Source organism: Crocuta crocuta, unplaced genomic scaffold, assembly GCF_008692635.1.
Source record: "Crocuta crocuta isolate KB4526 unplaced genomic scaffold, BGI_CrCroc_1.0 scaffold11, whole genome shotgun sequence".
NCBI lineage: Eukaryota > Metazoa > Chordata > Mammalia > Carnivora > Hyaenidae > Crocuta > Crocuta crocuta.
Genome location: NW_027528624.1, coordinates 593,862 through 607,601, shown reverse-complemented (window position 1 = coordinate 607,601; position 13,740 = coordinate 593,862). Strand labels below are relative to the sequence as shown.

General features: G+C 40.2%; 1 protein-coding gene across 3 annotated transcripts in view; it reads left to right on the top strand.

Moving 5' to 3' along the window:
- The first annotated feature begins 4,468 nt into the window (after positions 1 to 4,468).
- Positions 4,469 to 13,740, top strand: part of IPCEF1 (interaction protein for cytohesin exchange factors 1) — a 178,163-nt gene continuing 168,891 nt past the window's right edge. For all 3 annotated transcript variants that reach the window (XM_077755086.1, XM_077755084.1, XM_077755083.1), the window contains exon 1: positions 4,469 to 4,711. The gene's annotated coding sequence lies outside the window, so the exon portion shown is untranslated. The remainder of the gene's footprint in view (positions 4,712 to 13,740) is intronic.

Below are 13,740 nucleotides of genomic sequence, written 5' to 3'. Positions count from 1 at the left end.
CTGTGTCTGAGAATAGGCATGTTCTATTTCATTCTTGATTGATAATTTAGTTCAGGATCAGCCAACTACTGTCCATGGGCCAAATCTGGTTTTTTGCACAGTTCATAAGTTATAGGATAGCCTTTTTACATTTTAAATGGATGAAGAAAAAAGTCAAAGGAAGAAGAAGCATACCCTGGGACACAAGAAAATTATATATAATTCAAATTCTAATGACCATCAATAAAATTTTGTCAGACCATAACCTGTTCATTCATTTACATGTTGTCTGTGGCTGCTTTCATGCTACAACAACAGAGTTGAATAGTTGGAATGTGACTCTTTACTATTTAAATATAGTATCTGGCCCATTTCAGAAAAAGTTTGCTGACTCCCTCCTGGTTTAGTTTTGGTCAGAGCCAAAACCCCAAGTACTCACTATGACCCCATGTGATCTAACCATAACCATGTGTGGCCTGGCTTCTCTTGCTTTCCTTTCTCCTCTCTTCAGTTCCAGCCAAACCTACCTCCTTGCTTTTCTTCTAGTATACCAGTGAAGCTCTGGAGGCCCCAGGACTTTAGCACTTGCTGTTCCCACTCTATGTTATCGTCTTTCCTCAGCTGTCAGCTGGCTCACTTACTTCCTTCAGATCATTGCTCAGAGGTCATCTTCTCTGTCAGTCGTTCCCTGGCTACATAATCTAATTTTTAGTCTAATTTTCTTCCTTGACTCAATATATTTCCTATCTTGCTTTTTTTTTCCCCCTCCTAAGCACTTATTACTACTGAACACATGATCTGTTACTTATCTTGCTTAGAGTGTATGCCATCCTAATTGAAGACTGGCAGCATTTTCTTTATTGCTCATTTTCTGCTGTATTTCCTGTGCCCAGAGCGGTGCTCCAAAATTTGTGTTGAGTGAGTGAAAACAATTCTAGGGCAAAATTAAGGTGTTACAGAATTTTGCTCATTTGCCTTCTAACTCTCAATGCTACTTAGAAGAAATCTGGAACCTTTCAGTTCCTTGCATCTGAAGAAGTGGCTTATTTTCTCTATTGGGGAGATTTTAGTATTTTCTCTTTGTCTTTGGAGTGTGAGACTTTTACATTAACCTGAAATTCTTCATCCTGAGCATTCAGTGAGAACTTTGAATCCCAATACTCATGGACTTTTATTATGGGAAATCTTTTATGATATTGCTTTAATGAGGTCATTGAATAATATATCCTGAAGGATTTACTTGAATTTATCACCCATCCATTCCATTAACATCTTTATTTGGCAATCATACTTATAATATCCAAAAGCTCTTTCTCGTTTTCAGGTTCCTTATTTTTCTTAGCACTCCTTTCATTTTTCTGATACAATATCTTCATGAATCTCTGAGGGGGAGATCAATTAGAAGGTCACTTTCTCCACTTACTTACAACAGTTTACAGTTACCCCAGCACATGCTGAGTGATGCTCTAATACCAGAATGTGGAGTTTTCATGCTGGGGTGCCCATATCCACATACATTGTCTGTAATCTTCACATAATTTCAATATTTTTAGAGGTAAATCTTCCACAATATTGCTTGGGGTGGGGTAAAATGGCTGTCCACAGCCTGGTGCATGCTTGCTGTGTAAAGGCTGGGCTGTTAGAGATATTTGAAAGGGGAGTATGGGCAGGGGTGCCAGTTGGTAGTTTCTTAGAGACTTTCAATCAATCTTCCTTCTTTCAGCCCCATCACTTACTTAGATTTTCTTTTTTCAAATATCTTTAATGTTTATTTATTTACTTTTGCGAGAGAAAGAGAGAGAGAGGGAGAGAGAGAGAACAAGTAGAAAGAGATGGAGAAAGAGAGGGAGACACAAAATGGGAAGCAGACTCCAGGCTCTGAGCCGTCAGTGCAGAGCCCGATGCAGAGCTTGAACTCACAAACCATGATATCAAGACCTGAGCTGAAGTCAGATGCTCAACCAATTGAGCCACACAGGCGTCCCTAGATTTTCAAACTTCTCGTGGATTTTTGTCTTAGTTTTTGTCTTCTTATGAAATGAATATAAAAGAAATTAGAGGAAGTCTGAAACCAGGGACTGAAATAGTTTTTCCACTATTTTCTATTTCCCAAAGGCAATCACTTTCACCAAGTGGTAACTTTATTATATGTCCTTGTTTTCTCTGCTCCTCCAACAGAATTACTTATTTTTAATAGTTTTTAATTGACATTTCAATTGTGAGGCATAGGGCATGTTGGAGTGTAGGCTATGTGTAACCTGTAAATTTAAAAACTTCTGAAGAAGCAGAGACACAAAGCATGACATACAGAGGATCTCCACTTGGCTTTTGAAAATGTTGCCTTGAGTCTTTTGCCACTTAAACTGTGGATCAAATGTCACTGGTTTCTATCTGGATGTCAGCTGTTAACTGCACATCTTTAATTTAGGAAGATACAAGGGCAATTGAATTATTTACTTCTCTACCCAGAATGACCATTTCCTCCTTGCCCCCAGTGGATGTAGGCCAGGAAACAGCCCTTACAAATGCTTACAAAGGAAGAAGGAAGGAGTGGTATGCTTTTGTACCAATGCTGGGTTGGTGGGGCTACAGCAATGAAGCCTGGTCATTCTTAGGAGGGACTCATTGAGTGTCAAGAGGGGAAAAGCCGTGGTGCCTGGGTGGCTCAGTTGGCTGAGCATTTGACTTAAGCTCAGGTCATGATCTTGAGGTTCACAAGTTCGAGCCCCATGTCAGGCTCTGTGCTGACAGCTCAGAGCCTGGGACCTGCTTCATATTCTTCATCTCCTTCTCTCTCTCTGCCCCTACCCTGCTCATTCTCTGTCTCTCTTTCTTGCAAAAATAAACTAAAATATTTTTAAAATTTTTTTAAAAGGAGGAAAAAAGCCAGGTATTGAGGAGTTCTGATCCCATTGAGATGGATGCTTAAGGAGATTATATAAACCCACTAAGAAATCTCTGAGTTTGTTTGGAGGCTTCTCATGCTTGTGGTTAGGTGAAAAGTTGTTCTTTTGATTGAAATTGCAGATTCTAAGCTAGTTTTATAGTTTATTGTAGGGTTTGCTTATATATTAATTTGTGTCTTAGAGATGGAATAATTAGAGTCATTGGGTTTTCACATCTGAGCAGTATGATCTTGGTATATCTTGGGCAGCAGGATTTTCTTGTAGCGGTGTGACTATGCTTATGATTTTATTTTTAGATGAGTTTTCCCTTTTGTTAGCATTTGGCTGGACAGTGACGACTTGAATTTGGGTAAAATTTTACATACTGTATCTAAACCTAAAAGATGGTCATGTATCATCCCTGTCCTTGGAATTCACACTGCATGACTCCTTCCTGGGGAAGGACTCCATGCTGGGCGAAGCCTTTGTAAGTGTCCATGGTCAGGTCTGAAGGACCAGACGTAGGACTTTAACCAGGAGCTGTACTCCTCACTCTCATTGCCTTTCACTATTGCTTTGTCACTCTGGTGAAGCCAGCTGTCATGTTGTGAGCTCCTCTACAGAGAGGCCTATGTGAGGATGCCCTTGGTCCACAGCTAGCAGGAATTGAGTTCCTCAGTCTCATAGCCATGAGAAACTGAATCCTAGCAACAACTGCATGAGTGAGCATGGGAGAGCTCACTTCTCCAGTCCAGCCTCAAGGTGGCTGTAGCCCCAGCTGACCCCCTGCGGTTATAGCCTGCAGGAGATTCTTAGTGGGAGAACCCAGCTAAGCTGGGTCCAGACTTCTGACCCACACAAGCCTTAAGGTCACGTGTGTTTGTTGTTTTAAGCCTCTAAGTATCAGCATAATCAGATAACTAATACACATGCTAATAATTTAGCTCCCGCATTCTGGAAGATTGCATTGTCATGAGCTCAGTTTTAATGGTTTTTTTCCTTCTCTTTGAAAGCAGAGTATAAACATAGTGAGATTGTATTCTCCCTAAGAAGCTCTAAAATAACAAGATGCTGCCGTTGGAAAGGAGAGGAGAGAGGGCAGGAATTTAGGTGAGGAGTTCAAATATCTCTGACTCTCAGCCCGTCATTTCCTTGCCTGGTGTGGAAAAGATAAGTTTCACTGTTGGAGAATTTATTTTTTGTGCTGTAAAACAGGGGCAGGCTAAGACTTTTTTTTTTTTTTTTTACCATAAAGTGGTTTTAATCTCTATTTAGAAGAGCATTATGGACTATTAGGGAAAAGAAGAGAAATTTGAAGTAAGACTGAGCCTAAAAGAGGATGATGGTTAACAAGTGGCCTCTCCACTAGCCACACTGAGAACAGCTCTGTGAATGTTCCCACCCTCCATACCTGTGTATAAACATCTTTGCCTCCAAAACAACAACAACAACAACAAAACCAAAACAAAACACAAAACCAGGTAGTGTTTTGTACGTGTGTCCTGGAAATGAATACACTGCATAGTGTTTAGGGAGAAGGGAAGTCAGATGGATGGGACACGCCCACTTTGTGTGCATGGTGCCCTGGATTTGGGAATCGAGGCAGGGATCAATAACAATAAGAGGGAAGAACAAGAAAATTGAGGAAGTAGAGATGATAGATACTTCCCCTTCTTTCGAAAGAGCTTACTCTCTGCTCAGCTTCGGATCTAGTCCTGCGTTAGACTGAGCCTCCAGAACTGTGGCTGCTTAGAGTGGAATCCTCAACCTTTTCCTCAGTGGATTATGAGTTTTCTGAATTCAGGGATAACTAGCCAGCTCTTGGATTTACCCTCTTTTTCTTGCATGTAAGTAAAGTCACTCCTTGGCTGATGTATCAGAAGTCATTTCTTGGCTTATCAAGATGGCAAAGGAATTGCTATCCTAGCACTCTCTTCAGAATGGTGAGAAGTTTTAAAATGTGACTTTGGGGGCACATGGAGGACTCTGTTAACTATCCAACTTGGTTTTGGCTCAGGTCATGATCTCACCATTTGTGAGATCGAAACCTGAATCGGGTTCTGTGCTGACAGCGGGAAGCCTTCTTGGGATTCTCTCTCTCTCTCTCTCTTTCTCTCTCCCCCTCTCTTTCTCCTCCCCCAAATAAATTAAAAAATTAAAAAAATAAAATGTGACTCTCGGGATATGATGTTTGCTCAGCTCTTCATAAACCTGCTGCTGGGAAGTCCTGTGTTAAAGTCACTCTTCAGCTCTCTTAGAGAATGATTGTAAACTCATTCTGCTTTTCTCTTTCTTAAATGGATGTTGTATTGATAGTTGCTTGGACTGCAGACCCAGGGTTTGCTCTAGAAAAGTGCCATTTAACATTTGTTGGGGGTCCTGAGGGGTTTGCTTGGGGAAACACTCTGTGGCCACCCCCTTTTGTGAAGCTGTGTTCTCTACACAGAGTCCCCTTTGCATGCAGGCAGCTGGAAGGGATTTTACTCTTAGGTAAAGCTCACAGGCTTGAAAAAATACCTGCATAAAAATGAGAACTTAGGTAATGTTGGTTCCCAGGTATTTACCAAGTGCATCTGGAGCATTTGGTTTTCTTTGACTGCGTATATGTGAAAGAAATTTAATTGTAGGAGTCAGAGTAGTCACTCTCCAAGGCATCTTTGACTGTAGTAGTGGATTTTATTTGTCTGCAGGGGCCCGGATGTTCCTAGTACTGTTCTGGGCATTGTGTAGTCATATATAGATCCTGATTCCTCTACCACTAATCATTTTACATAGAAAATAGGAACAGAAAGAATATGGGTTTCTTTTACGCAAGTGAGAAGGAAAAGGATTTTAGCATATGTATTTGTTGAGGCACTCTTTCTTTTTTTTTTAATTTTTATTTATTTTTGAGAGAGAGACAGAGAGTGAAAGGGGCAGAGAGAGAAAATCCCAAGCAGGCTCCATACCGTCAGCATGGACCCCAATGTGGGGCTTGAACTCACAAACTGTGAGATCATGACCTGAATTGAAACCAGTCAGACGCTAACCAATTGAGGCACCCAGGTGTCCTGAGGCACTCATTCTTTAATCGATGTTTTAATTTTCTTCCTTTCTTCTCCTTGTATATCAAGGGTCTTTTCTGGAGAGGGTCTGTGTATAAACTATTGCAGGCTAGCTGCATTAAGCAAATACCTATGATCTGAGTAGGGAAATAGGAAGTTCTTGCCTGCGGTAGTTTTCTGTGGCAATAAGTGATAAGAGATTACTTCATGACTATTGCCTGAGACTTTCCTTTTGACTCGCGTATCCTTCTCAAACAGCTCACTTCTGTTTTCCATCCAGCATGGAGGCTAGTCTGTGTGAACTGGTAATGTAAACACAGGCTGACAATCTGCAAGCATGTTTCATATGGTGAAAATGAAGAAAGTCCTAAAAAACAAATGAGCTCTTGGTGTTGAAAAAAATCCTGCAAATGGGGAAGTTAACTATACTCTGAGCACTCAAAACAATGTCCACCACATAGTATGCTCTCAGGTTTTGTTGAATGGATAGATGATTAGGATTGCTCATACCATGATCATAGTAGGGTGGCCTTTGCTTTATCTCTGTTATCCGGGTACTTAAGGAAATGCTTGTTGGAGGTTGAAGTGAAGCAGGCGAGGAAGAGAATATAAAGGTGAAGAGAGGAGAAAGGGTATGTAGGCATGAGATCAAAAGAAGTAGTGACGGAGATAAGAAGCTCTAAGGGTGGAGATACAGTGTTGATGGAGGTGGTGGGATAGAGTTGGAGCTGGTGGTGGAGGTGATGGCCGAGGTGGTAGAAGTAGCAGTGAAGATGGTGGAGGTGGTGGTTGTAGACGTGGTGGTGGAATGGAGATGGTTATGGGAGAGCAGTATGACATAGCCAGGAGAATACATGGAGTCAGATGCATCTATTTAAAATCTGTATTTACCTCTTACTAGTTCTATGAACTCTAGACCCATAAAGCAGTGATTATAATACTCTGAGCTTTTTGGATTATGTGTAAAGATCACAAATCTGACTGCACAGAGGCTGCTACATCATGGATCTTGATGAAATGGCAGTTGTCAATGTATTTTCTTCAGCTTTAAAATTATCACAGCCACATTTAAAAATTTAACTATCAATTTATTTTTTCTTCTTTTTATTTTAAAATAATTTTACCTTTATTTATTATTGAGAGACAAAGAGAGACAGAGCACAAATGGGGGAGGGTCAGAGAGAGAAGGAGACACAGAATCCAAAGCAGGCTCCAGGCTCTGAGCAAGTTGTCAGCACAGATCCCAAAGCGGGGCCCGAACCCACGAACCATGAGATCATGACTTCCTGAGCTGAAGTCAGACCTTCAACCGACTGAGCCACCCAGGCGTCCCTATATTTTCTTCTTTAAAAATTATCATTTTTATTTGAGAGAGAGAGAGTGCAAGTAGGGGAGAGGGGCAGAGGGACAGAGAAAGAGAGAGAATCCCAAGCAGTTTCCATGTTCAGCATGGAGCCTAATGCAGGGCTTGATCTCAAAACTCTAGGATTATGACAGAGTCCAAATTAAGAGTCAGATATTCAACCAACTGAGGCATCCAGAAGCCCCTATCTTTTTTTCTTTTTGCTTTTCAGTATTTTCTAAATTACATAAATAAGCATGATTATTTAAAAAAATTATGTATTAAAAATAAATGTTACAAGCCTAATTATCAGGAAGGTTAAGCAGTATATACCATCAACACAGTGATGCTTATGGAAGTCTTGCCATTAATTAATGCTAAGTAAAAAAAGACGCACAACCTTTTCAACTATGTAAAAATATTGTAGAGAAGCAGGATGGAGGTAAATATGTTTAAATGTTACTATATGATTAGTAGATTTGTAGCTTATACTTGTCTTTGTAATTTCCTATTGTTTTTTCCAAATATTCCATTAGTAAAGCATATCTGGATTATTTTAATAATCCAAATACAAAGTAAGTGTTGAATTAAAATAAGTGAAAAGAAATTTAGCCCTCTTTTAATTTTCCACCAAAAATAAAACAAAAGCAGGGGCGCCTGGTTGGCTCAGTCAGTTGAACGGCTGACTCTTGATTTCAGCACAGGTCATGATCCCAGGGTTATAAGATCAAGCCCCTTGTTGGGCTCCACACTTAGTGTGGAGTCTGCTTAAGATTCCCTCTCTCCCTCTGCTTCTCTCCCTGGCTCATGCTATCTCTAAAATAAATAACTAATCTAAAATAAACAAACAAAGGAATGAATGAATGGATGGATGAAACAAAAGTGGCTTCTTAGTTATAGTGTGCTAATATTTGTGTTCATTGCAATCTAGGGAATGACACAATTTATGTTATTTAATCTTTGTATGGGGATTCCTTTGGAGATAAAGACTGGTATGGAGTCATGTGAAAGCTCTAAAGTGAGAACAAGCAAGTCAGATCTCACCTGGGACTGACTGGTCTCATTAGTGCCTATAATCACATTAGAATGGGTTATTTTCTTTGGATGATTTATAACTGCCTCTAAACCTGTATTGGATGACTTTCTAGCAAATTCAACAGTCAATTCAACACTTAATGGTTCTAAATTAAATCTAGACTTGACAGCATAAGAGTACTTAATTTAAAAAAAAGTTTATTCATTGTTGAGAGAGAGAGAAAGAGGAAGAGAGAGAGGAGAGAGAGGATCTCAAGGAGTCTCTGCACTGTTAGTGCAGAGCCTGATGTAGGCTTGAACTTATGAACCAAGAGATCATGACCAGAGCTGAAATAAAGAGTCAGACACTTAACCAAGCGAGCCACCAGTTACCCCAAGATTAATTAACTCTTTTAGGGCAAATTGACTTATCTTTATCATCTTAGCATATATAAGGAGAGATCAGGAAAACATTTTTGTGAAGTCAGGAAGTAATTCTTGTTGGGCCTTGGCCATCCCATCCTGTGTGCCAGCCTGTCACTGAGTTGCTGATCAGAGACTAAGCCAGAATCCAGTATCTTGGCTTATAGGCGGTGAGCAAATCTCCTTTGTCTCATAAATGGTCAAGTGAGAGATATTTGCCCAAGAGACAAAAGATGAATGGTTGTGAGCTGAAGACAGGCCTCCCAAACTGAATGACTGTTGGAATAGAAGTATTTGGAAAGTGAAATTTAGCAAGTTTTAAGTGCACCCCAATTGCAAGAATGTGGATAAACCCTTTCAAAAATGTCTGAATACGTTAGTGAAGATGAGTTAAGGTTAGATATGCAAGAATTAACCTAACAGACAAGCAAACTCATGCCCAAACAGGCCAGCATGGAATATGAACTCCACTAGAAATAGCAGACTTTTGAATAGAGAGTCCATAGCATTTTCTGAATATTTCATGTGGGGAACACTAAAGAAAGACCAGTGATATTACTGAACACTTGCTATGTTCCAGGCACTATAACCGGCGCTTTTACTTTACATGAACAATTTCAGTCACTTCTCAAGACAATCCTAAGAAACAGCACTGTTGGCCTCTCCATGAACCTGAAGACCAGAGAGGAAAGTACTCTGTCTAAACCCTCATGCAATGCAGGGGCAGAGACAGGATTCTAAGCCAGATCTCTGTGTGTCTCCCCTGGGGCCTGACTACTGTGCTACAGGGCCCTATGTTGTTTTCATTCACATTAGAGATTTTCTTACATAAACTAGTGGTTCGAGGCCAAGAATTGGGAGGCAAAGTGTGGGTCTGAACAGATGCATCATCTACTTTGAAATTTTTTTAAGTGAAATTCCTTTCCATTTCCTGACTGAGGAGGTCAAAAAGGAATTTTTCTTTTGTCTTCAAGGAACTTCCCCTGCCCTGACATGATGGCACGTATGGTTGTTATCATAAGCCAACTTCTAGAGTGTCTGGTGGTACTGTGTAGGGACCACCACCCAACCGGCGGCAGGAAAGGGGCCTGGGGGACAGTGGCATCCAAAGCTCTCAGGACCATCCCCGTGCTGTCCACAACCCCAGTCAAGGTACACACAGTTTCATCGCCACAAGGATCCTTTTATAACAATACCTTATCTAATTTGGAAACATTCAACTTGCATTTCGAGTGTCAGTGGACCCATACTGATTGCGGCTTTATATTAGGCTCTGTGTGTTAGTGGGGGCAGCTGAGATCCACAGATGAGGAGACCCAGGCTGCCCATGACATATTACAGTTGGGTGCTACCAACCAAGTCATTTAACATGAGTATCCTCACCTATAAAACCTGAGATAAAAATTCCCAACCAGTATGCTCTAGGGTGTGGAAGAAAACAAACACATTATAAAGCAATGGGTACTTCTGTTTTCATTCCTATTCCAGTTTCTTACCATGTCGAGACTCATCTGGCATACAAGAGCTTTGTGGCAGAAGAGGGGTAAAGGTGTTGAGGGGTGTTATGGTCTCGGTTGTGCTTCCCTCCCCCCAAAAGATATGCTGAGGACCTAACTCTCAGAACCTCGGAATGTGATCTTATTTGAAAATAAAGTGGTTGTGGTTGTCTTTAGCTGAATTAAGGTGAGTTTCATAGTGGGTTGGGCCCCTAATCCAATATGACTGATGTCTTATAAGAAGGCAGTCCTGTAAACACAGCCACACAGGGAGAATGCCATGTGATGATGAAAAGAGAGATTGGAGGTACAGAGCTGCAAGCCAATGAAAGCCAATGAATGGTCACCCAGCACCAGAAGTGTAGGAAGAGGCAAGGAAGGATTCTCTCTTATAGTTTTGGAGGGAGCACAGTCCTGCCACCATCTTGATTTCAGACTTCTGGTCTCCAGAGCTGTGAGGGCATACTTGTTTGTTGTTTTGAGCCACTCAGTTTATAGGATTTTGCTACTACAGCCCTAGAAAACATACAAAGGGAAAGAATAAAAGCCATTTTAAGTGCTAGTGATAAACTCATCCGTATTGCTGGCAAGCACTTTTAGGGACCAGATCCAGCATGACTCATTTCTCTGATTTAACCTGTGGCTTTGGGCCTCAAACAGTAGAGTCACTTCATCATTGAGTGGGGATGAATAAAGACACTAAACAATGAAAGACATTTACAAAATGAAAATCAGGATATTGTGAAATCCATAAAAGGGCATCCTTTCATAAATTGAATTGAGCTAGGGGTTCCAGATTATTGCACCAATGTAGTCATTTGCTAGACATGGAACATTTGTGCCTACTTGGGAGGATATTTACTTCCCCAAGTTGTATATTGGAAGCAAAGTTTAAATATTCTGGCTTGGAAAATAAATGTGATGGTGCTTTGGTACCATCAGTATAAAATCTACTTCAGTCTAAGCATATAGCAAATGGAAACTCCCTAGTTAAAGAGATATCAGGTGATCATAGTGGTTTAATCTACAACTGTTGACTCCTTTGGTACATAAAACTAATGTAGTACCTACATAGCTATTAGTGACAGCATAAATAACCTGGATTTCAAGCATATTCTTGGGTTTCTCTGCAATATAAGAATATCTTAAAAGATCTCTTAAATCCCCTTTTCAATAGAGTTTAAATTACCCTAATTCTTATTACCATAATTACCCCTAGGAGAACAACATTCTTTTAGCAGGAAAACATCATTGTAGGAGGCTAATCATTTAATCTGCATAAAACTAAAAATATAGTCTTGCTTCCCTTTTTAATTGATCCCTATTTGATTTTCTATAGTATATGTGCTGCCGAAGCGAACACTATTTAATTTTCTTTAGACTTGTTATTCATTTTATATATATTCATTTTATATTCTTTCAAAATGCTAGACAGAAATTTGTGAAGTTTGATTTCAAATTTGAACAGGGTAGTTCTTTCCTCTCATGAAGGAAAATGTTTTCTTAGGAGGCTCATGCACTCTTCTGTAATGTCAGACAGAAATAGAACATTTAACTACTTATGGGCAAATGTGAGCCTTGGTTTAAAATAGGAAAATACAGACCTCTCAGAAAGAAAAGAAATGAAGCTGACTCAAAATACTTCCCAGGAACCTCAATTTAACATTGTTCATCCCTGTAGAATAGAATTCAGTGTTAGGTGATATGGCTCACTTGGGTGAACTTACACTAAGTCAGGTTTAATGTAAAACCTTTAATCTTTTCAAAAATTGAGCCTTTAAACACAGAAACCATACTTTCTAGGCTACTTGTTTATGAGTATTCTGTTTGGATACCAGAGAGTATAGCATAGTATCGGTGAAGTGCTTCTGGAACAAATTTGAAGATTCTGCTCATTTAGCAAATTAATGGTTGCAACAAGAGCATTTTATTAATTCACTTAAATTGCAGGTCAGTTGTAACAACTTTGTTCTTGCCACCTGTTGAAAGCCTGAAGCAAATTTTGCTAGAAGCCTTATTTTCTGGTTCCTTCTTAGACCATAAATCCCAAACTCTCTTGCCATCCTGACCAACAAAAAAAATAAGGCAAATGATTGTTCTCACTAGTCAGTGAGAATATTAATCATATAATGGGAAGGGAGCCCATTTTTGAATATTCAACATTTACCACATGCCTATTGAATACCTAATATTTTCCAGGTGTTTTATTGCCAGAGCACCAACAAGAATACCTTTTCAGTTCCCTTATACATATAAATTGACAGTACGTTTGCTTGGTTAGGTTTAGTTACAGCCATCTGTCACAGAGAAGGATCTGAACTTGAACTCTCTTGGTCAAATGTGGCCAAAGTTTTCCAGCTAGAACCAGATTTCACCCTGGAACACAAACTACCGAGATTTCCTGTAGCTGGATTTTCAACTTGATTAATCAAGTGGAGCCACCTTTGCGTAGGTAATGGGGACTTAAGAGGGAATTGTCAAGCAAGATTTGAGATAGGCACAAGAGTACCATTTAGTTTCATTTTGTGAGCACTTGTAAACATTCCGAGGTTATGCACAAATCCATTGCCTTGAGAGGAACGCCAGTTATTCTGAGCCGAGAAGCCAGCAAGCTAGTGTGAGAAGAGAGACACCAGAGCATGTATCAAAGCAGAGTAAGTGAGCAGAGCAAGTAAGCCTCAGGGATTCTCCCTGAGGTGACTTCGCTTTCAAGTTTTGGTATTCCTCTTAGCAGCAGCATTCTAGACTTGGGGTATGGTCTTTGCATTAAATATCTACTCCTGTGTGCTTTGCATTGGGAGCCAGCTAGCAAGAGCCTCCCTTCTTAATCCTGGACTGACTTCTGGCATTGAGGACCTCTGTCTATGCCCCACAGGCTTGTGTTTCTTACCACTGCTCTCAAAGACTCCACTTTGGTCAAATCTGGGGTCTTTCTCTCTACTCAGCTCCTGGATTCAGCTCTTTCCAGATGGATCACGTATCCAAATTATTGCTTCTATAGACTTCAGGACTCACAGCTTTCTACCACTCCTACCTTAATGCACTTAATTTTCTCCTTAAGCCTTTCAACTGTAGCATCTGCTCTGATTTACTTCTTGGTTTCTCTGTCTTGCAGTCTCTAGAGTTTCTCTCTTGGGAAATTCCCTGACTTCAATTCTCTTCAGGTGTTGTTGCACAAAATGATCAGACCACGCATCCTTCCAGTCCTGATCTAACCTCTGGTTCCCCACTCAGTTTCCTCTTGCCAGCAGGGTGACGCATCTGCACTGACATTATCGTCATGTTTAAAGTTGAATTATTACCCAACATTCGCTGGATGTTCTCCTTTGGGAATTCATGGAGAGTTGTTCAAAACAAATGAACTTGGTTAGGTATAATGTTTAAAACAGACATTAGATTCTCTTCTTCCCTCATTTGGGGGTTGACAGCACTTTATCCGATCATACTATCTTACACATTGATACTGTGTGCTTGTGCTTGTCCCTGGGTCAAGTTAGCTTTGTGTCTAATACTTTTCTTCCTGGCCAGCTGGTCATTCAAATAAGAAAAACTTTCTT